The sequence below is a fragment of the Callithrix jacchus genome, chromosome 6, assembly GCF_049354715.1.
Source record: "Callithrix jacchus isolate 240 chromosome 6, calJac240_pri, whole genome shotgun sequence".
NCBI lineage: Eukaryota > Metazoa > Chordata > Mammalia > Primates > Cebidae > Callithrix > Callithrix jacchus.
The window spans coordinates 112,996,827-113,021,882 of record NC_133507.1 but is presented as its reverse complement, the minus strand read 5'-3'; the positions used below and the strand labels follow the sequence as shown (position 1 = coordinate 113,021,882).

General features: G+C 35.8%; 1 protein-coding gene and 1 non-coding gene across 2 annotated transcripts in view; both read left to right on the top strand.

Moving 5' to 3' along the window:
- The window catches only part of TMEFF2 (transmembrane protein with EGF like and two follistatin like domains 2), a 248,993-nt gene that overhangs the window by 99,710 nt on the left and 124,227 nt on the right, over nt 1–25,056 (top strand). The window lies entirely within an intron of this gene.
- LOC118154865 (U6 spliceosomal RNA) lies at nt 4,989–5,095 on the top strand. Its single transcript, XR_004745117.1, has one exon. It is a non-coding gene; the product is annotated as a U6 spliceosomal RNA (small nuclear RNA).

The following is a 25,056-nucleotide window of genomic DNA, read 5'->3' as shown; positions in this document are numbered from 1 at the left end:
TTGCAGGTTTGTTACATAGGTATACACATGCCATGGTGGTGGTTTGCTGCAACCATTGCCCTGTCATCTACATTAGATATTTCTCCTAATTCTATCCCTCCCCAATGCCCCCACCCCTGCTATTCTTTCCCTAGACCCAAACCCCAGGCCCAGGCCCAGGCCCCAGTATGTGATGTTCCCCTCCCTGTGATTGTGTGTTCTTATTGTTCAACACCCACTTATGAGTGAGAACATGTGGTGTTTGGTTTTCTGTTCTTGTGTCAGTTTGCTGGGAGTGATGGTTTCCAGTTTCATCCATGTCTTTGCAAAGGACATGAACTCATCCTTTTTTATGGCTGCATAGTATTCTGTGGTGTATATGTGCCACATTTTCTTTATCCCATCTATCATTGATGGGCATTTGGGTTGGTTACAAGTCTTTGCTATTGTGATAAACATACGTGTGCATGTGTCTTTACAATAGAATGATTTATAATCCTTTGGATATATACTCAGTAATGGGATTGCTGGGTCAAATGCTATTTCTATTTCTAGATCCTGAGGAATTGCTACACTGTCTTCTACAATGGATGAATTAATATACACTCCCTCCAACAGTGTAAAAGCACTCCTTTTTCTCCACATCCTCTCCAGCATCTGTTGTCTTCTTATTTTTTAATGATTGCCATTCTACCTGGCATGAAGTGGTATCTCAATGTGGTTTTGATTTGCATTTATGGCCAGTGATGATGAGCTTTTTTCATGTTTGTTGGTTGCATAAATGTCTTTTTTTGATAAGTGTCTGATCATATCCTTTGCCCACTTTTAGATGGGTTTGTTTATTTTTTTTATTGTAAATTTGTTTAAGTTCTCTATAGATTCTAGATATAGCCCTTTGTCTGATGGGTAGATTACAAATATTTTTTCCCATTCTGTTGGTTGTTGGTTCACTCTATGGATAGTTTCCTTTGCTGGGCAAAAGCTCTTAAGTTTAATTAGATTCCATTTGTCTATTTTGGCTTTCGTTGCCATTGCTTTCTTGTGTTTTAGTCATGAAGTCCTTGCCCATGCCTATGTCCTAAATGATAATGCCTAGGTTTTCTTCTAGAGTTTTTATGGTGTTAGGCTCGTGTTTAAGTCTTTAATCCATCTGAAGTTAATTTTTGTATAAGGCGTATGGAAGGGATCCAGTTTAAGCTTTCTGCATACAGCTAGCCAGTTTTCCCAACACCATTTATTAAATAGGGAGTCCTTTCCCCATTGCTTGTTTTTGTCAGGTTTGTCAAAGATCAGATGGTTGTAGTTGTATGGTATTCTTTCTGAGGCCTATGTTCTATTCCATTGCTCTGTATCTCTGTTTTGGTGCCAGTACCATACCGTTTTGGTTACAGTAGCCTTGTAGTATAATTTGAAGTCAGGTAGCATGATGTCTCCAGCTTTTTTGTTTCTTTGTTCTTATGATTTTCTTGGCTTTGCAGGCTCTTTTCTGGTTCCATATGAAGTTTAAGGTATTTTTTCCAGTTCTGTGAAGAAAGTCATGGGTAGCATGATGGGGATAGCATTGAATATGTAAATTAATTTGTGCAGTATGGCCATTTTCACAATATTGATTTTTCCTAACCAGGAGCATGGAATGTTTTTTCATCTGTTTGTGTCCTCTCTTATTTTCTCAAGCAGTGGTTTGTAGTTCTTCTTGAGGAGGTCCTTCACAGAGGATAGAAATATCTTATGCTGTTGAAGTCTTGGAATTCAGATTTGGCACTTGCATACAAATGTTTCTTGTACTATTTTCTATATGGCTAATTAGGGCTACTCCTTAGAGATAAGGAACACTTAGCTTTCTAATATGTGATGAAGTATGGATTATTATTGAAACAAGAAAGAGTCTGTTTGAGAGTTCCAAATGAACCCTTCTTTGTAAGCAAAGAATTTATAAGAGCATAGAAATGGAATTTGAGATATATTCTTGAAAAAAGTTATTAAGATACCCCAAAATACATAAATAGTACAAAATATCAGTATCTCCTTGTTTTATTTTCCTTACTACCTGCTTTATCATCTACCAAATAGTTTATCTGTGTAACATCAATTCTTTCCTAGTAAAATGAGAGCTGCAGGAGACCAGGGACACACTGGGTAAGAAGAGCACCTGTCTTAAATGATATATACAAATAAAGCTAAAGAAGAACAGCTCAACAGACAGCAGAGATGGGTATCTGCCCAACAAAGGCCAGCTGGAGAAATATCAAGAGAAGCTTTCTAATTAAACTCTTAATCTGGGGGGTCTGTATTGATTTTCTATTGTTGCTATAATAAATTACCATAAACCTAGTGGGGTAAAGCAACACAATTCTATTTTCTTATAGCCCTTGATGTCAGAAGTCCAAAATGAATCTTATAGAGCTAATATTAATGTGGGAGAAAGGCTGTGTTCTTTATTGATGTTTTAGGGGAGAATTCATGTTTTTGCCTTTTGCAGCTTCTAGAAGTCACCCCTATTCCTTTTTTCAGAGCCCTTCATCCCTATGCCTTTTCTCATTCTGCTCCTTTTTCACATCACCTTTTACTCACTTGATCTTCTGTCTCCTTCTTACAAGGACCCTTGTAATTCCATTGAGCCTAACCAGATACTCAGATATTCTTCCCATCTCAAAGTCCTTACTCACTATGTGCAAAAATGCTTTTGTCATATAAGTAACATATTTATAAATTCTGGGGATTAGGATGTGGACATCTTTGAGAGGCCATTATTCTGTCTACTATAGCGTTCTATACAAACTTCCTTCCCAGCCAGTCCTCAATCAATGAAAAAAGATATATTGGCTTTGTGAGCACTAAAGAGTCCTGTAAAATATGGAACATCATTTTCTTGACAGTTTGTGTAGTCGCCAGATTTCTTTTAAAATTTTTTAAATAATCTATAAAGTGTCCTTAACTGCTACATACTTGGTAAATGTAGAGTCTCATAGGGTAGTATAAAGGAAGCCTATTATTTGAAAATAAATATATGGAACCCTGCATATAGGAAAAAAAAATGAAGGAGAATATTAAAGAGAGTTTCTGAGTAGCAATATAAAACTTTATTGTGATTCCATTTTATTTGCACTCATTCAATCAGAAATAGGAGAAAGGATCATGCTGAATACAATAGGAATTGTTGCTTGCAATTAATATCTAGCCAGTCTTCTGGAAATATTATTTTTGTTACTGAGCTTTATTAAGAGGGAAAGAGCTGTTAGTTAAGGGTTCAAATCCTGGGCAAGTACCTAGACATCAGTTGTTTAAGTTTCTGATGAAGAAAGCAGTGTTTTTGTATGTTTTTAAAACTTTTAAGAGGAAGTAGTTACACTATTATAAAAGAAAAATTATTCTGAAAGGGAAGCAATACCCAACTCCTGGAGGGAGGATAGGGTTTCAGCACCTAGGTGTCACTGTCTTTTAGGAATTTTATCTCCATCCTTTCACTCCAGTTTTTGGATACTTTGGCATAAAAGGCACATAGCAGTTCATGGTTTTTAATGAGTTGGAGAATTTCATTGAAATTCAGTTACTCTTATAATAACTTCCAAATTAATATTTTCCTTCAGATAAATTGAACTTGGGAAAAAAACTAATCGTATTGCCCATAAAGTGACATAATAAAACCAGAATGCCAACTATAGCATGCAAAACTCTCCCAGCAAATGTTACAAAGACAGTCCACTTTCTGAGTATTTGCTCTTTGTGTTTAGCTATTAAAATAAGGGTTTAATTTAAAATGCATGAATAAGCTTCTTACTTGATTGTAGACAAGCAAAGGAAGTAAATATTTTTTTTTCTTTCTCTCTTTTAGAAAGCTAATGCTCTATGCTTTTCTTTCCTTTGTGCAATTGCAAATGTAGTAAGTGACCTGAGAATATGAAGGGGAGTTAGGGGCAGGGGAGGAGGGTATTGAGCATAACTGTTCAGGTAATTGATCTAATGTCCTGACCATCTCTGTGATTTCCCTGATGTTTCTGCTACTGTGTGACTTTTGCTTATGCTGGGATTTATAACTCTGTCATTCATGAATAGGTGTTTGAGAGGAGCCATTAAACAACCATCAAAGCATTAAACAGATACACACAGGGGAAGGTACTCCAAGTACTGCCGTAAGTTGGCTGCAGGGAATCCCAAAGCCTGGCAGCAGGTGTCATACTACTTGGAGCAGGAGTCCGGGGAGCTGAGAGTTGACAACAATGTCCAGAGGACTGGAGGCAAAAGAGCAGGCAGCTTGAGTGTGTGAGACAGATGCTACTTTCACCATCTCCCACGTGTAATATTTTCAACACATTAACAGAGCATTAGAGTTCATGGCATGCCTAGTGACAGGAATAGAACCATGAAAATGGTAATGTCTTACCAGTTTTAACATGTAGATGAATAACTTCTTGTCAGAGCAATGAAGTCTTTCTTATCCTATAAAACATCCACATATAACTGAGACTCTTGGGCCATCATACCTGCTCTGTTCAATGTCTTACACTGATTTGGTTGTTCAACTACCTGTGGCATTTGGACTAGGAGGACAGGTATTTTCCAAATTGATTAAAGCTGACATAAATTTGAATACAAATGTGTGTCTGAGTTGCATCCTGAACATAGCGGGCAAATTTGATATATTATTTAATTATTCCTGGTGCTCCTACATCAATGATCAGATTTTCCTGATTCTCTTTCATACAGAAAACATGAAAATTAGCTCATGTCACACATTGTGGAGGGAGACTAGGGATGGCAAAGTGTCAGGGAACTGCCATTTTGACTGATTGTCCTCCTGGCAACTTATTATGATAATAGATTGCTTTTTATTATATCACTGCATTGACTGTGATGATATTTAACTACCAAAGATTAAAGACATGTCATGATGCCAAAGAACTTTATGAATGGACTAGTACATTTTTTTGCCACACTTACAATTGGTAAGACAGACAATAATAAAAACTCCTGGAAAAACTCAGAGTCACTCCACTAAAAAATCTAGTGGAGTGCTCGCTTCGGCAGCACATATACTAAAATTGGAACGATACAGAGAAGATTAGCATGGCCCCTGAGCAAGGATGACACGCAAATTCGTGAAGCGTTCCATATTTAAAAAAAAAATAAAAATCTAGTGGAATGGTTTGTCTTTCAGCATTTCCTTCATTGTTGAGCCAATACATGTTTATTGTTTACTTTTTATATGCTAGCACTAGGCTAGGCACCAATAGGCCAAGGCACATTTGACCATAAACTATGACCCCAACCTCAAAGGTTTTACAGTCAGGTTTATCATTCAAAAGGCAAGAGGAAAGAAGGCAGGACAAATATATCATTTCTAATTTGTATGCTACAGAAAATACGTGAAGTGAGGCTTATAGAAAAGAGAAGCAGATCAGTGATGGATAGAATGATATAGGGTGTTTTTTTAGTCAACTGGCAGATGGATAGAATTTGCTGAAGAAAAGAGAAAAGAAGACACCTTACATAGGGAGATCAATGAATGCGTGGAGAAAAAACATATGCTTATGTGGGGAACAGATAAGACTACTTCTTAAGCTTAAGGGTTACTGTGTTCCAGACATTGTGCCATCTGATTTACGTGTCTTTTCTTTCTTTCTTTTTTTCTGAGGCAGAGTTTCACTCTTGTTGCCCAGGCTGGAGTGCAATGATGCAATCTCGGCTCACCTCAACCTCTGCCTCCCATGTTCAAGTGATTCTCCTGCCTCAGCCTCATGAGTAGCTGGATGACAGGCACATGCCACCAAGCCTAAGTTTTGTATTTTTAGTAGGGACAGGGTTTCACCATGTTGGCCAGGCTAGTGTTGAACTCCTGACCTCAGATGATCTGCCCGCCTCAGCCTCCCAAAGTGCTGAGATTACAGGCAGGAGCCACCGTGCCCAGTATACGTTTCTTTTCTTATTTAACCTTCTTAGCAATTATTTAAGGTAGAGTTATGGTCCCCATTTTACAGATGAGGAAACAAAACTTTAAAGAGGTTATGTAAAGTTATACAGCTTGGAAACAGAATAACTTGGTCCAAAGCCTAGCGACATGACTGCATGCCTACTACGTGCAAACAGTGGCTACACAAAGGCTCAGTCTAGGGTGGTGGCTGTGGGAACCCAGAGGTAGACCCAAATCGCAGATGCTCTTCTCAGGAAAAAATTGTCAGTATTCTCTGGGTATGGAGAAATAATGAAGACTGTCAAAGATTCTAAGGGTTTTACTCCAGAAGTTGGGTGCTGACTTTAAGACCCACTCCAAGAGAACGGGGAGAGACTGTTCTCTGAGATCCTGCAGTCTCCGGAGTTATCACAGAATTTTAAGAGCAAAATTATCTGCTGCCTAGAGAGCAATACTGAGTCATCCTCACCTTTGGGGGAAAAAGAGACTAAGATTGTTGGTCCCTAGGCTACTTACCTAATTCTTCTATAAAATAACTAGGTCAGGTAGGAGGATGGTTGGGTGGGATTGAGGAAAAAGGCCCTTCCTGAGCCTAAAGGGATTTAAAAAGAAAGGGAAAAGAGGTTAGGAAAGACTGTCTTGGAGTCTAGGGAGCAAGAGCTTTGTCTAGGTACCCTAATTCAGTGAAAAAATGGAGCAAGTAGCTGAATTGGAGCAATTCAATCCCCAAATGTCACTTTTGTCTTGATTTTTCAGTAAGTGTACTTATCAAACAAATGTCTACTGAGTACTTCCTATGGTAAGTGGCTTAAGAGATTCAAATATAAATTAGATACAGATCCTCCCCTCAAAGAGTTGATTGAGATTTACGGGACCACATACCCATAATTAACCCTGTAACTGGAGTAAACATGATTAATAGCTTGAGTTAGGCAGATACATTATTTCAGAGTTCAGAAGAGAAAGATTTACTTCTGTAAGAAGGGCAAGGGTAAGTGAAAGACTAAGTAAGAACAGAGGTATTTTGGAGACGGTTTTGAAATGCGTGTGATAGGCTTTGGACATTTAGGGCTGGCAAAAGAAAAGAAAACTATTTTAGACAAAAGGAAGAACATGAATTAGAAGATTAAAAGGTGGGAAAACATGAAATATAAATGGGGAACAAACTCGAGTACTTGGTTTGCCGAAGGATACATGAGCATGTCAGAAAATCTCAGGATAATTGATCCTCTTTTGCACTATATTCTGCATATTGTTTCATTTACAGCAGTGTATGCCGACACCACCGGCTATGGTAGTGCCCATAATGTTACCAAAGTCGACTCCCCCTGACCCAAGTGTTGCTTATTGCTCCTGCCAGTCAGGTCAGGTGAGACCCTGCTCTCTTTGCAAATTCAGCCGGAGGTGATTAGGAAAAATGCAGACATGCCATCAGCTAAAAATCCATTGACCACCTATTTTCCCAGCTATCGGACACAGTCAATATTAATAGTCCATGTAAATAGTCAGTGTTAGTAAAGGTGTGAGACTCCCTTTCTCACCTCTCTTTCAGTTTTCCACGTTCTTCATGGATTCAGTCTTTTCTTACCTATAGCACAATTTAGCTTCCTTGGATGTGTTAGGAAAAAAATATTATTTGATTTAACTTATGGCAAATTTCTAAAAGTGATAAAATTCATGTCTGTATTCAGAGGCCCTACAAAGAAACTGTTTTCTCACTGTTGAGCTACTGACAAAAAAAAACCTGACACTGAAATGCTGCAGTTTCTTAGTAAACCGTGCAGCTAGAGGGCTATGAATCACACTGAAAAGTTTGCCTTTTCTAAATTAGCGTTTGGCTTAAGGGGAGGAGCAAGAACTAATTGTACTAAATGTTGCCTCCCAGCATTTACTTTGTTATAAGTATATTTAGTTTTGGTTTACTAAACATGTTAGTTCACCTTTTATATTCAAATGTATAGCCAAAGTATATAATATTATGGTTTTCTTCTTAAAGGTATTAACGGCGAAGTCAACAGATATAATACAGGGACCTGAGCAGTCTACTATGATATAGAGAATTTCCACAAAGAATATTTGTCAGTATCACACATACTGTACATTAAACATAGAAAAGTTTCTAATATCACCTTTAGTCTCATTTATTGTATCTAGTTATAATGGATCTACTCCCTTTCGTTTCTTCTTTAATTTCACTGTGGGAACATGCTTGAGTGAATTCAGACATGGTACATTTAACCAATTTGGCACTATGCCTTGGGCTTTTTAAACAAACAAAGATTTGATGAACTGTCTCTAAACTCTAGCCCCACAGGTAATTCCTGCAGCTGTAAATACTGTCCCTAAGGTGATTTTTCACTGTATTATTGGGACTCAGGATGCTATCTAAAAGTGGAACCCACACCTTGAATAGCAATATTAATTCCTCAGATCTCTCTTCTTTTAAAGCTGAATGTTGTCTTCCCGCCAAGTTATGATTTCCGCAACTCTGACACTTTATTGAATTGAATTGTAGGCTGGTTTTTTCTCTGGGTGTTGCATATACTTCCTTAAAGTCATCATAGTTGGGGATTAAATATCTTGCAAAATTAAGACATTAGTGAATGAATTACTCTATCATTTTTCCAAATGAACAGGCAAAAATCCTCCTCATAAATTAATTAACTGGATTTTTTTTTCCCAGAGCTCCTTCCCAGAGTAGGGTATATATAAGTATATTTATCAATGATAAATACATAATTCATATAAATCTATATTTACAATAAATATATAATATATTAAATACAAATATGTTTATGACTTTATAGATTAAGAATATAATTTAATGTCTGAGGTGGAAATTTTAATGTTGAAAAGATGTATACTTCAATTATTTTCTTCTTAGATCCAATCTAGTAAATGACACCTAACTTTTATTATACATAAGTCAAAAGGGAAAATTGGCTTTTAATGTATTTTCCTACCATGTATAAATTTCCTTGCTAACAAAATAAAAATATTTCAAAGCAAGTCTCTTGAGAGAGTCCACGTAGGCCAAAAACTATAGAAAGTGTATTCCACAACTTATGGCTGCTTGTCTCTTGGGTAGGAGATTTGTCTTATTCTGTATTAGCTTGGCACATACCACAATGTAGATGGATCATAAAGTTTGATTATTACAAGGAACATTTTTTTATAACCCAAACTTATAATCCATGAACACCACCTCATCTCTCACCTAACAATCCTTTACTTTTCAGAAGTGTTACCAAGGTAATACATACTACAAAGCGTGCACAGCAAAAGAGATGGGAATTACAACAGGAATATTTCATGGGCATCCAAATTGTAAACAATTTCCATAACCAGTAATTTGGAAAAAGTCTACATAAACCTTGACTGAAGACAAAAACCTTGTCAGGATATTATTTTCTAAAGAAACCAGGTTAAATTACAGGATAATTCCAGTTGCCTTTACTCATATATTATTTGTGGAGAAAAGAAAAACCTTTAAATGTACTTTTACATAGATTTCATAGTTGCTGACTGGTATTGCATAGAATTATGGAGGCAAAAATAAGCCAACAACCGGATATATCAAAAACATGGATGCTGTCAGTTGTGGATAGATATTAATTAATGAGTCCTATAGCCAACTATTGTTAAATAATTCCCTTTCCCCAGTATCATTAATGACCAAAGATACAGATTTACACAAAATAACAAATTTCACTTTTCCTATAACTCCTTTGATCTTTGCAATGGCCTATAGTATTGATGGGAGTCTGTTTTCCTAATGAGGGAATTGACACACAGAAAGACATAAGGATTTACTAAAGATCACAGCATCATTTTGAAGTTGCCCTGCCTCACTTTTGGGAAATGCATCCTGTCTATATGAATATATCCTTTGAAATGCAGAGTTCTCTGGAGTACTAATTGCATGATGAGTCAATGCTGCTGTGAGATGATGGTGAAAGTTGTCTCTGAAGAGCTTCGTAATCAGATTTGTACACTTGCATGCTAGATTTCTCGACCTGACTTTGTTCACCCGAATCCTGAAATTATCTCTTTTGTGGGTTTTTTTTCCCTGTGAGTTCGTGAGTTCACTTTCCCTCTATCTCCACAGATATGAATTTCTTCTTCACATTCCTCTTTAAAATGGTTATTAGATATAGACTGCATAAGATTTCACAGTTGAGAGAGTGAGATGGAACCAATACACTGTTTTGAGGTTTGCACCCTCCCAGTTTATCTCTTCATATGGCTGCCTGGGATGGGATTATGCCTTGCCATCTTTATGAGCAAGGCCTTTCAGCTGCTCTCAGATTCATTTAAATAACCCACAGTGAGTGATGCCTGACTATGTGGTGCTGTTTGATGTGCAGAAAATGCCAGGGTGCATATGGAGAGTAAAGCCCTGATGCCTTGTTTATCTCATTCTGGCCTTGCTGAGTTGGTTTTTACTGATGTGCTGCCTCTCCCCAGCATTCCATCTCAATTTACTGAGGAATTGTGAGCTCAAGTAACTTATCCAAAGTCACACATGAGTGGCTTACCAGAATTCATACCCCAGAACTGTCATGGTTCCTAAATCCTTTATTATGAGCATTATACCATACCATCTCCAGGTCTCAGTATTAACATCATGTAAATTTATTCTCCAGCATGATTCATTAAAATGAAAATGGGCCATTTTCTCTGATTCTCCAAGCACTTCAGAAGAAGCGTTACATCCTGAATACAGATTTCATTTCTGAGAAGGAGAGGAGAAAAGAAGTTAAACCTTTGCTTGTATTGCAGGCTGGTTCACTTTTTAAGGCCTTTTTTTGACAGTTTTCAATTTAAAATATTTAAAGAAAAACCAAGCAATATTAAGGTTAAGAACAGATGCAATTGCATTTTTTAACAGCAGATAAAACAAGGAAACTAAAAAGTGCCTGTAATTCAGTGGCAGAAACCTAATGAATCCCCTCTGGAAAAAATGTTAATAGAAAACTAACAGAAAAAAAAAATCAACCTGTGCTAGACACCACTCACACATTTTAATATGCTTTCTATCATCATAAAATCCATAAGCATCAATTTCCTTTTTTGGTGGTATCTCATTTTGTGTTTAAATAATGAATTAAAATAATAATAGAGCAACAACTGATATGCAGCTCCAAGTATAAGATAATATAACAAGAAATAAAACTCAACATGTAAGCATATTTGAAATTAAAGTGAAGAGGTAGAAAGGTGAAAATAAAAGTGGAGAAATTTTAAAACGTGTTTTTATCGTTTCCTTCTCTTCAGCAGGAGTCCTTCTGCTTTGGATCCATTCTTCTTTGTAAAACGCAGAAAGAATACTTGCTTTTTTTCACATGGTTGCTCAGGTTAACAATTATCTTCAACCAAAGTCACTTATTAAGCACCCATATGTGCCAAGTAGCAGAACTGTCACTATTTGGAAAATATCATTTCCTCTCTCAAGGAAGTTGTAATTTGGCTGTGGAACAGAGAATACATATACTGATACAAGTATAAATATATAATACAAGCATATATGTATATGTGTGATACAGAGAAGGAAACATCAAGTAAGTGGCACACACAGTAAATATTGCAAAATGTTTTGTTGAGAAATGCATGTTACAGCACAAAATCAACCTTCCAAATCAGAGCAGAAGCACAGAAGTTGGTGACGGACAGCAGAAGAGCCTGACTTTAGGGTTCTGATGGACCTGTTTGCAAATCCCTAACATCTCTAACACAATGAGCTGTGTGATGTTGAACAGGACTTACTCTGCAAGTACAAGTAGGGATGATAATACCTACCCCATAGAGCTATTTTGAGTATTAAATTAGAAAACATACACAACTAACTTTCCCATCAATGGTAACAGTGGTTCTAGTGGTGGTAATAATAAAAGCATTTTTGAAACTCCTGGAACCAGCGCCTATTGTAGAAAAGGCTCTGAATGAATTTCAGTTCCCCTTTCTAAGCCCTCTTTTACCTGCAACACCATCTAACTCTAATTGCTTGAGTTGAACCTTAAGTCAAAATAGATAGTATGAGTTTAGAATTGGAGACAGACATTTCATATGTGAATAAAGAGTAAACAAAGTCTGGAATTTGAAAATACAATTAGGGCCTTCAAGAAATGATGAATATACTAGATTTGGGAGGTAGGTGTTGATTGTAAAGTACGACCACATGCGTTTTGAAAGCTGATGAGCTGTCTAAATACTACATATGGTAACCGCTATGTAGAGGGTTTTTTTCTACTACTTGACTTTGAAATAACTTTTCTCCATATGCATGCCAAATTAATATAGCAGAGGGAGAAGTTCAATTCAGTTCACTTCATCAAGTATTTATAATTGCAGAATGCCAGAAAAGGACATTTTTCTTGATCAACATCTGCATTCCTCTTCCAGTAAGTCCCAATAGACTTGCTGTCCATATTGCTGTTTTCTACATAAACAGGAAATCTTAGAGCTTTGGCCTCTGTACTCTCCTGAAACCACATATGACAAGGAGAATTGCCCTTTTATACACCGAGTTTAGATAATTACCCCAGCCTTGAGGTCACCTAGTGAAGAGAACTGGGGACAGAATCGGAAGGTGGCAGTGATTTTAACAACTGGGTACAAAAGAACACAGGCAGTGCCACATCTGTCAGTTATTCTTCTCCTCCTCCCTGGACACTACCTACTACCAATTTTGCCTTCCTTTCTACCCCTCAGTTGGAATTTTGGAATTTTTTCCAGAGGGCCTATAAATGTTAATATTTATTATTCACATGTATAAATATAGGTATTCAGCACATAATGTCACAGTATTATGTGTCTCTAAAGAAAATGTTTTAGGTGACAAGAGCTTCAGCAACCCCTTGCATTGTTTAAAATAAAAGTTATGATTCCCTGATTCTATGGAAAGAAAAGCATGGTATTTTAGCACAATTGATTCCATAGAAATTAAATTTCAGGTATCTGAATTTAAAAAATTGGCACGTCATCAAGCTGATGGTTTGATCTTTCTTAAATTAGAATTAATAATGCTGGAAATAAATTACTTCCAGCTTATGCCTCTTCATAGTGAAATTTGCTAATGAGACAAAACCTCAAACTACTTAAGAATGAAACAAATTTTTATGCCCTGTATTTTCATGCTTAGTATTAAAGTAGACAAGTTTCTTCGCAAACAAATTTTGCAGAGAAAGCTTCAAGACTGAATTACAAAGCACACTGCATTTTCTGCAGTTTTGTGGTAAACCAATAAGCTATGCAGAAAGCTGCTACTAGTAAAACAAAGCATATTACTTTGCTTTTTCAGTTATTGATGTGTGTTTTGGATAGGTCCTTGTATTGCATCTGAAAATGCCTATTACAAAATGTTCTTTCTTTCATTCGTCACTGTCTGTCATAACAAAAAGTTACTGTTCTTATAACATTTCTTTTTTTTTTTTTTTTTTTTTTTTGAGACAGAGTTTCAATCCTGTTACCCAGGCTGGAGTGCAATGGCGCAATCTCGGCTCACCACAACCTCCGCCTCCTGGGTTCAGGCAATTCTCCTGCCTCAGCCTCCTGAGTAGTTGGGATTACAGGCACACGCCACCGTGCCTGGCTAATTTTTTATTTTTAGTAGAGACGGGGTTTCACCATGTTGACCAGGATGGTCGCAATCTCTTGACCTCGTGATCCACCCGCCTCGGCCTCCCAAAGTGCTTATAACATCTTTGTAAATATTATTGCAACAAATGCTAATTTTAAAAGTTACTTTGTTCAGCAACCACAAACGTATAAAGGATAGTTATCTTTTACAATTTACCTTTAAATTTCACACAGAATTACATATAATGCAATTTGATCAAGCATTTTGATCAAATATTTTGCAAAGCATTATACATAGTGAAAAGCAGAAGATGAAAATTTGGAAATAATATAAGCTTTTGGATGTATAAAATAGTAGCCTAAATAGCACATGTTTAGGGTTTAGAAAAGAGATTACTCTGTACAGTTCAAATCTTTATTGCAGTCAAACAAGCAAATTGTGAGACATCAAACTGGTCATTTAAGTTGCTATGTGTCACATTTGTGCAGTTGCCATGTCTCTGGAAATATCAAATTGCCTTACTTTCTCTACCTCAATACAAGCCTCACAAAGGTGTCTCTATTAGTCCAATTTCATACTACTATAAAGAACTGCCCAAGACTGAGTAATTTATGAAGGAAAGAGGTTTAATTGACTCACAGTTCAGCATGGCTTGGGAGGCCTCAGGAAACTTACAGTCATAACAGAAGGCAAAGCGGAAGCAAGCCACCTTCGTCACAAGACAGCAGGAAGGAGAAGTGCTTAGCAAAGCAGGAAGAGGCCCTTGCAAAACCATCAGATGTCTTGAGAATTCACTCACTATCAGGAGAATAGCATGGGGGGAACCACCCCTATGATTCAATTACCTCCGTCTGGTCTCTCCCTTGACAAGTGAGAGATTATAGGTATTACAATTTAAGATGCAATTTGAGTGGGGACACAAGCCTAACCATATCGGTGTCCAAGAAATGTGGGCCACATAAGTTCCCGAATGACTAACTGTAGTTAGTCTATGTGATAGTAAATTATTTTGTTGTTATAATGTGGTCTAGTTGATGTACGCTAATATGCCTTAATTTACATTGATAGTAAATTACTCTGTGGACCATCATCATTTAACCATTTATAAAATTGTATTTGTTTCCCTAATCTCAATTCTGTCACCACCATTACATACTTTTGGTTACAGAAAAGGCCAATTCTAAAAATAATGGTAAACTCCTTCGGATTAAGGAATCTAGTAATCCTTATACTTACCATGTATCATGGTACTCAAACTTAAATATTTTTCTATCTTCCTGGGCAGTATTTACACAACATAATACATACATACCAAGCAATACACATGCTTTGGGTCATTTAAAAACTAGTAAAATATGAGGAATATTTTAGATCTTAAGCCAGGAAGCAAATCAAGAATTTATTTTTAGAAAGGTGATCAAAACTTAGATAAAGAAATAACAGGAATATAAAATTTGGAGAGTAAGGAAAATTTATTTTAATCTTTAATCTTTATTTGTACATTTTTATTAGGCTTTCAGTACATTTTTATTACATTACACTTTATTAGAGTCTAATGCTCTAACAACAATACACAGTACTACCAGAGCTCAAATATAATGTTTATTTCTCCCTCACAATGACCATCTAGGCCTTCAGGACAGATGAGCAGCTTTGCTCTGCATGATCACTCAGAGGTCCAGGTTTTTTATATTATTTAATTCATTTGAGTCCTCTGAGAAATAGTCATTAAGACAAATGTAATTGTGCAAAAAAAAACTTATTTGGTGAGTGAAAGATAAAATGGGGAAGAAGCAAAATTAGGCTACAAAAGCCCTCCAACTGTGATACAGATCTGAAACCTATGAAAAGAAAGAGGAAAGGAGGCAGGATTGAGCAGATCAAACCTGAGACCATGATGTAAATCTGGTGGAGTTTAGGTCAGCCTAGTGTAGATCTGCAGAGCAAATATTACTTAGTAGAAGTCTCATGCTGGGCAAAAATGGCCTGACCCTAAGGCCTTCACCATGCTCAGTTATTGGCTGTGGCTGCCCAAGAAGAATGTAGCCTGGGCTTGAAAGCTGAAGTAAATCCTGAAGGCCTTAATAGTTAGAGGTGCTCAGCCAACTGCCTATCTGACAACTAAATGGCAAGCTCTTCTTAATGTGAGATCTGGGATGAATGCCTCCAAGGCTGACATACTATATAAAAAAGGGAGAATGGGTTCTGGGGACACCAGCTGTTGGCACAGTATGCATATATATCCCATTAGTAGGAATAGAATACAAAGAAATATGGAGTTAATCATTGATTGGGTCTCACCAAACCTATCTAGAAGAGGGCTGTATCAGAGCAGTGAGTGTCATGCCTGGTCTTAAATTTAAGAAACATTTATAGTATTTTTCCCCCTTTTTCAGACCAGTACTGATAGAGTTGATTAGAGAGTAGAATTTGTTGTCAAATTTGTGATATTTTTAAATTTATAAATGGACACTACATAGAATATAGTTTTTCATTTGTATTGAGATTTAGCTGAAAAATTAAGGAAGAGCAAATGAGGGTCCTTTGCCTGAATTCCCCACAAATAAGCTGTAGTATTGAGAATCAGCAAGGTTAAGTGATGAATTTTCCTGATTCACATTAAAAGCATCTCTGCAATGTATCTCTAACACTCACAGTAAAAATTCTTGTTCTCTATTGCTATCCAGATTTAACAACTGGAATTAATTCTGAGAAAAAGGAATACAGGAGACTGGGTTTGAATATAAATATTTTTGTCTGGATCCAAGAGATCAATTCAGTGAAGAAATAGCTCCCAATTCAGAGAGATAAATAATAATTTCTACTATTTTTTGAAGGTCTACCATTTTTTGACGTATGTCAAGATCTTTCTATATGTTACATCTAATCTCAGAATATTCCTGCAATCAGTACTGTTATCCCCATGTTACAGATGAAGGAACTAAGTCTCAGAGTTTCAGTGATTACCCAAAGACATATGGCCAGTACAGACTGAACATGCTGTTACACTCAGATCTCTGTGACCCAGAGCCCATCAACTTTTAATTACGCCACTGTCTTTCTATAAATGAACAATCCTTTGGAATAACCATTCTTTCCTTTTCTTAAGTGTTTATAATTGGTCATATATGGAAATTATTGCCTTTTCTAAAAGACTGTAGTACAATTTAAATGAATGTGCACTGTTTAAGGCAGACTCTAGTGCTTGCTAGAGTGTGTTTATTTTCTAGAGTTCACACACATGGGGGGTAGCAAAGAGCCAGATTTAGTTTCGAAAAAAGCATTTAAATAATGTTTGAAGACATAGCTTTGTTAAGTCTCTTTCTTATAAGAAATCAGAAAGTTGTGCTTATATATATAAGCATATATAAATATATGCATACATATAAAAATGTGTATGTACAAGTGTATATGAACACCTATATTCATGTATATACATATACATATAGACAAACTTGAAAACATAAATTAAAATATCCATGATACCTTCTGTATCCATTCAGACATTATTATATAATTGACATTCTTCATTCCTGGCCTCATTATTGCCTGATTTAATGATCAAGATGTAGAAGAAAGACACACTTGGAAGGTTAATAAGCCATCCAGAAAATTAGATTAGCATGATCAAACCTTAATGATTATTGTTTCTCATTATAATAGATCACCTGAAAAGTTTGAGGAAGAAAAAATAAATTGGCGTCATTAGGCAATTGTACTTGTAGTTTTCCACAGTAGACTTTACGGATGATCACCAGTTGTGAATTCTTATCATATCCAAAACCAGAGATTTTTTAAAATACATTATACCACCATTATTATAGTAATCAAAGGCCATTTATTTGATCATCATCATAATGGAGTACTTGAGGCATTTTCTCCTTTGCTAATTGACAGTTGGTCAGTTAAGAAGTGCTTTTCACAAAATCTTCCATAACCTTAAGGGTTTGAATTAGCTTGTAATAAATGCCTGAGAAGCTCCTCTAGATTCTTAAGTGCATTTGCTAAAACTCTCAACCGCTATTTTCCACCTTCTGGTCAGGAAATGCCTTTGATCTGCCATCTAGCTGCCTTACTCCCATATATCTATCTGTCTCAAGCCTTGTAACCCTACTCATCAGCACAGTGACACATTACCATTTAGATATCATTTTCTGATGACCGATTTCCCTGAAAAAGAAAATGAAATGCTAAGAGTAGGAAAAGGGTCAAACTGAAGCTCGGATTGTCCTATTTGGAGAATTGCAGGAGGTAGTATGTGGTCAGAAAACTGAGCCCTGAGCTTGTCCTTCACTCCCACCTTAACTACACACCTAAGCACTTCCTGTGCAGACTTTTTGGCTCACTGGCTGCTCTCAGATACCCACATGCCACTTCACCATCTGTGGTGGGACACCCCACCCCAGAGGCTGAGTTCCACAGTATCAACATCTGCTAATACAAAAGTGCTTCCTTCAATTTCAGCCTCCCCATCACTTACCAATAAAGTGGTGATAGTAGTGGTTGGGGAAGGGAGTAAACTGAAGGAATGAGATAAATGAACTTGCTGTTTTTTCTAATAGGAAGAGTGCAGTACACAGTCTTAAAGCATTCAAACATGCCTTAAAGTAATTTCTAACAGTACTATAATATCCATAGTGACAGGGACTTTATTTAGCTCACTCTTTTCTCACCATTCTACCAGTTATGTGTTTAGTAGGTGTTGCTGGATTACATGGAGAAGCTAGAGAGATTGGTTTATATCATTGAATTAAAAATTATAACTAGTTTTACTTCAATTCTCTTGTGGCATTCTAAGTAAATAAACATTTAGAGAATATATTTTTGTGGTGCATACTCCCAAATATTAGGAATTTAATTGATCAATCTAAAGCCACTGTTAATATCAGGAAAGGAAGAAAGAGAATAGGGGAGAAATAGAAAGAAAGGAGGGGACAGTAATGCATATTTGAATAAAGAAAGTTCATAACTATAAACATATGTCTGTAAATACTCAGTTTGAAAAAAAGACTTATCTCAGACAAAAATTAGTAATTTTATTTTTTCTCATTTAATAAATACTCCCTAGGTACCTTCTCTGTGCCGAGTCATGTGTGGGTGCTAATAGAAAGAGCAAAATAAAACAGATTTTACCCACAGAGAGAGGGCAGTTCCTTACACTTTTCCTTCTTTTCTTCTTTGCTTCCTTCTTTCCTTTCTCACTTTTTCCTTTTTCTTCCTTTCTTTGATCTTTTTTCTCTTTCTTCCTTATGTACAGAATGCAAAGTGAACAGTATGAAAAAATGCCATCTTTAGTATCTCCCACACTATTTGAATTAACCTGAAAAAGTTAGAAATTGAAAATTTCTTTTTCTCCACCGAAGTTAGCTTCCTCAGTGTGCTTCCTAATATTTGAAATAAATACTTTGCAATTAGGGTGAAATATGTCAGTGACAGCTGCAGAGGCTGAAGGCTTCTATTTATTCAGATATCCATTTATCTCCAAAACATCAAGGTAATGGTGGATTCCCAGCATATCATTGCTTCTAGATGTGAACACATAATTAAATCTTTGTATGTCTTCATTTTGCTTTAATCCCATTCCTCAAACTGCTAGTAATGAGAGACCTGTTGGTGTCAGTTGGAAGGTAATTCTTTTGTAGGAAACCTTTAGCCACCGAAAATGAAGTCTGTCCTATTACAAGTAATATGCTGCTCAAGGGTCCCATATTGTCTTGGTTTAAACTCACATAGTGAAATTTACACCTGGAAGAATGAGGCCCCCAAGAAAAGAAAGCACTTTTGCAAGGATATACACAGTATGCATATGATCATACTGTACTCTGGGCATAATAATTAATCTCAGTGGTTGAGATAGGCATGCAAATCCAAACAATAAATATAATTGCAAATATAGAAGCCGGAGCCTTGGATAGGGGAACAAAAGCGAGATTATATATAGCGAGATTATGTTATAGCGAGATTCATCATTCTATGCCTAGTTCAATTATTTTAATCTGTTGAACCTCAAGCCACAGTAATATTGATACTTGTCATTAAGATGTTTAGGGAATAAATTTGAAGACAGCTTTGTCTGAGCCCTTGAGACAAAATAAGAGTATATTTTTACTAATTAAAATTTTCCATTTTGTTTGCTTATTAGTCAAGAGACAATATATGCAAAATAATACATAGGCACACCACACATATATGATCATAGTAAGATATTCTCTCCACCTCATGGGAAGATTAAAATGACAATCATGCTATCTCTTATTTTATACAATTTGAAAGACTGAAAGGCTCTAAAACAAAAACCCTGAATTTGCAAGATTGATTCATGGGTGCTATTGTATACTGTATTTGAGTTATTTAATTGTTAGAACAGCACTATCTAATAACATTTTCTGTGTTAATGAATATGTTCACAGTAACCACTAGCTACATGTTGCTACTGACCAGTTGAAATGTAGCTAGTGCAACTGAGAAACTAGATTTTTAATGCTTGCAATAAGAGTCCTCTTAGAAATTTGGAGACAAAACTCACTGCATACTTCACCTTCTCATTACCACCTATTTTTCAACATATGAGGTTTTATAATTTAGAATTTAAAACGTTAGAACTAAATATAATTATTACAAAAGTGAGTCAACCCTCAGAACTAATAGCAGCAACTTAAGGCATGTTGATACTCAGGTTTGGATAAACCACACCAAGTGACATATTAATTTCTCTGCTGGCTTCTTAGAAGAAAGATCTGAGGTCAGAAAATAAAGGTCCTATAGGTGCCCACTCATTTAGTCAGCTGACTATTTGATTTATTTGGTAAGTGATCTCAGACAACCCTCCCAGGCAGTGAACCATCAGAGAGTTACGTTGCTCTGTGGTAAGAAACCTTGAGAGATACCTAAATCTTCTTTTACCACTGGGAGTTTCATCTATTCTGGAATAAAGAACATTTTTATGTAGGATGTTTCTATCTAGATGGCTGTAGAAATATTCAGAGAAGATTCACAGACCTAAATCAAATTCATTCTGACAAAGATCTTAAAACTGTATAATCTTTACCAAGAATATATTAGATAACACCTTATTTTATTTTATTTTTGTTTCTTAATTGTTGAAGAAATGGTTAATGTATTATACATTAAGAAGTCAATTAATCTTTTGATTAGCATTTGTTTTTCCATATTTTCCTCAGAGACAAACCAATAAATGAGGAATGTTTCTAATTTGATCTCTGGAGTAATCATAGATATGGATATTGTATCATTTAACAGATGCACTAAACAAACTGGTAGGTTTTGAAGAATACAACTGGCTTCTTAATTTTCCTGAAGTTCTGAGTCTGGATTTTATTTATAATTTAATGTTGGGCTGTTGATGATATATAGTCTTGAGTTTTAATACAGGAGTTAAATATAAATAACTTGCTTTAAAAAAAAAGTTGAAATCATTCCCAGCTGCATTAAAACTGATGTGAAACCTGCTTTTAAAAACATATACCATACAGCGACACCCTTGGCTGTTATATCTTATCCCACCCACAGATTTCTCTCAGCATATAGCAGTTTTCACTAAGGAGACTTCATTGCTTATAGTATACTCACCTTGCCCTGGGACTCTGCCAGGTATAGCTGATATAAAATAGACAGTCATTAAAACACATCTTTCCAATTTAGAAATATCTCACCTGAGTATTTTTTTCATTTCTTTGCACAAACCTGTCTATACACAAACAAATCACTATCTCAACCATCTGACTCTCTAAGAGTAAAGCAAGGTACATGTTTTATTTGGAAACCCTTTTTAGGCAAAGGAATGTGGTTAACAACCTTTCTCTTTGAACTACTTGTCAGGCAGTGTGGGAGCAGAGGAGGAATGAGATTTTTCATGCAAGACTGCCCATGCTTCTGACACGGAATTTAGCATCTCAGGTGGAGTCCTCTTCATCTGAAGTACTTGTATTATGCTAGTGGAAGGTATTCCTATATGGAGGTGGTTTTCCTGAAAAGTGAATATGATACAGTAAATACGTGATTAGTCTTCATGTACTACTAAATATATTAAATCTCTTTTCCTCTCCCTTCTCTCCCATTTAAAAATGCTGTCAATACCAGTACTTATACATCTACATAATCCCATAAGAACGGTGCTTCAGATACACAAAGAAAAAGCATTTGAGTATAGAGACAAAATTAGTTGCTACATATCAGTATTTCACAAAGTTTTAAGTATTTCATTTCATTAACATTTTCTTTGAATCACACTACATATTTTTCAGGGCAAAAAACTTCTATTCATTTCATCTAATCTAAAAATACAAATATGCATGAAGAAATCTAAGCAGCATTGAGGAAAAATGAAAGCAACAGTACAGGATGTTGTGTGGGTACGAATTTGGTCAGGAAACAGAATGTGTTTTGAGATTGGAAATAAATGTTTGGTTTTTTTCCTTTTGGGGATACCCTGAATCAGCTACAATCTGATCTTTGTATCAAAATGTTTTAAGTTTTTAAAAGTGTGCATGTGAATATAGCTTTTAAAATACCAGTGATTATTAGAAAATACTCCCCGTATGCTCTGTGAAAGTAAAATTGGGCCTATTTAAGGATACAAGAATTTAGGTATAATTTTGCACTTTTTTTGAAAGTTATTATTAATATTAGCTCTATAGAAAAAGTAAGGCTAAATTGTATTAAATGTTTCAACAATTTCCTCCTATCTTCTCCTCTACTAGAGAGCAACACCCCTTCAACCCTTATCTGCTTCTACTCTCATCTCTCATATAAGGCTAGGAGACTATGTATTCCCAGCTTCATACTGCATTTTCAAACCACCTTCAATACAATCCAGCTTTACCACCCAATAAACGGCTTCTCATTTGAAGTTCATGCTATTTGCTTATGCCACCTTTTCCCCATACTTTAGTTACAAGATGCTGAATTCCGTATCACTATCATTTTTCTCAGTGACTCAGCACATGACTCATTTTCATATTTAGTCAGGCCTCTGTATTATGAGTTCCATATCTATGAATTCAACCAACTAAGGATCAAAATATTTGGAAAAAAGTTGATGGTTGTGTCTGTACTGAACATGTACAGATTTGTTTTTCTTGGCATCATTCTGTAAATACAGTATAAGGATTATTTACATAGCATTTACATTGTAGTATTACAAGTAACCTAGAGATGATTTAAAGTAGATGGAAGGATGTGCATAGGTAATATGCAAATACAACACAATTTTATATTAGGGAATAGAGCATTTGTGGATCCTGGTATCCTCAGTGGTTCCTGGAACTAATCCCTCTCAGACACTGAGAGATGATAGTACTCGTTTTTAGGATAACCAATTAAGTAGCTGGGTACTTGAGAGTCAATGGTGAAATTGACACGTTTCAGGTTTCTAAGAAGATATAAGATCTGTAATATAGACCTCGTCCTACATGTAAGAATAAGCAGATTGCATTCATGCCTCTTAGCCTCATTTTGTAAAATATTCAAGTAATGTTAGGTTATATAAAGCTAGGCAGTAGTAGAACATCCCTCAAAATTTAGTGGCTTAAGAGAACCAAGGATCACTTCTCACTCTCACTGCTTGTGCATTGCTATTGGCTGAGCAAGATGCTAGGTGGGGCAGCTGGCTCTGCATATTGTAGTCACCAAAGGACCCGGACAGAGAGCAGTTATCTTCAGCATTGACCTGTCCCCAGTACATCAGTAAATCTCGTCAGTTCTCTTTTCAAATTATATGCCACATTTGACACTTTACAGTATCTCTCAGCTGCACAGCCTCCTAATTTGGCCTCCTCCCTTACTTATCCAAAGCACTCTCACAGTAGGGAAAGAGTGCTCTTCAGGGTCTGCAACCTGCAATTACATGCTCTATCCTGAAGTGACCCGTGTCACTTTCCACTCAACAACTCATTAGTCAGAATAAATAATGTGACCCAGTCAATGACAGGGCACATAGGAAATGCAAACTTGCCTTATGCCTGGACATTTAGTGCACAACTTTAATAACTACCAGAGGGTCTATTTGATCTTTCTTCTCAACATTGGCCCCATAGTCTTCAGACTCCTCAACTTCAGTTTAAACATCTGGAAATGTGGTTATATCTTGTTATTAACTAGAACTGCTATTATTTAAAGATCTCAAATTCTGAAATTTCTCACTCTGACTACTAGTTCTTATCTCTCAAGCCCCATGCTAAGATGGATATAAAAGCAAATTAAACATATGACATAACCTTGAAGAATTCAAGGTTAAATAATGAAAAATCATAAAAATAACTTAAGTTCTAGAATGTGATTATTACTAAGTACTTGTGGGGGCACAAATTAAGAGCCCAAGACAAGGGTGGATGAAAGGGGAGGAAAGGGAGGGATCTTTCCTGAATGGTGTGATGCTGTAGCTGAATCTTCAAGTGAGAGTCTGAATTAGCCACGGAGGCAGGAGGAGGGGCTAGAGATGAAGGTAAGGTGGGGGCTACCCACCAAATTCATGGAAGACTGAATACAATGATAAGGACTATGAATTTTCATCCTTAAAGCCTTTTAACTAAACAGGCTTGTATTTTAATCAGAATTATATTTTTAAAAGGCTTTCAAAATTGTTTGTTAACCTATATTTCATAGTTATTAGAAATATTTCATTGGCTTCTAAATTAAGGTTATAACCTTAAATTATATGAACAACAGTGAAGCTCTACAAAACATGAGTTTCAAAAATTTTGTCATTGATTCTATCAGTATAACTTACCATGTTATAGTAAGACAGATGCTCTGACATTTAAAATGCTTCTTGGGTTTATTATTGTTACCAATGTGCCTTTATTTGTTCACAAATCTAAATCATAGTTTATACCTGAAAATTTTAGCTTCTATGTCCTTCAGTATTACAGTTTTTAAAACAAGTATTAAATGAAAGTAATAATAGTGCTGGTTAAACCTACATCTTCATAGTTTAGGCCAAAAGCAATTTTCTCCAAAACTTGAAGGTATATATATATATTTCTAAATCTAGAAAAAAAAGAGGAAAATTGATTTATTTCCAATTATACTACAATTAAGGTATAAAGTATTTAAAAATAGAAGGTCCATGAATCTTTATACAGCTAGGTATGAAAGTAGTTTGAATTTAGAAACCTAAAGTTTAAAAAAATTAGTCTCATTACGAAGTTCTAAGTAGAACATTGTTAATTTTTAAAAATTTATCTCTTTCCATTTATCTCTGGATAACCTTGGTAATCTAGTGCCAGTAAAATTTTCTCTAAAATGCATGCAATTTTTTTTAAAAATTAGATTTTTTCCACAAATATTTATTATTTTCACTTTACAGTTTCAGACTGAGCTAATGGTTTCATAAGCAGACGTATCGATTAGTTCAAAGTCAATTTCTAACCTATTCCAGCTCTTCAGCTTTCTTAGAGCATTTTGTGGGTTTTGTTTTGTGTTTTCTTTTTTTTTTTTCCACTTTGTATAAGATGGCCATGTCTTCTTTTATACCTGAAATCAAATAAATCCAACCTTCCTATTCTTAAATATTTGAGGATACATTTTTCTTCTTGTTTCGTTTTTCTTGTATGCTGATTTAAAATAATAT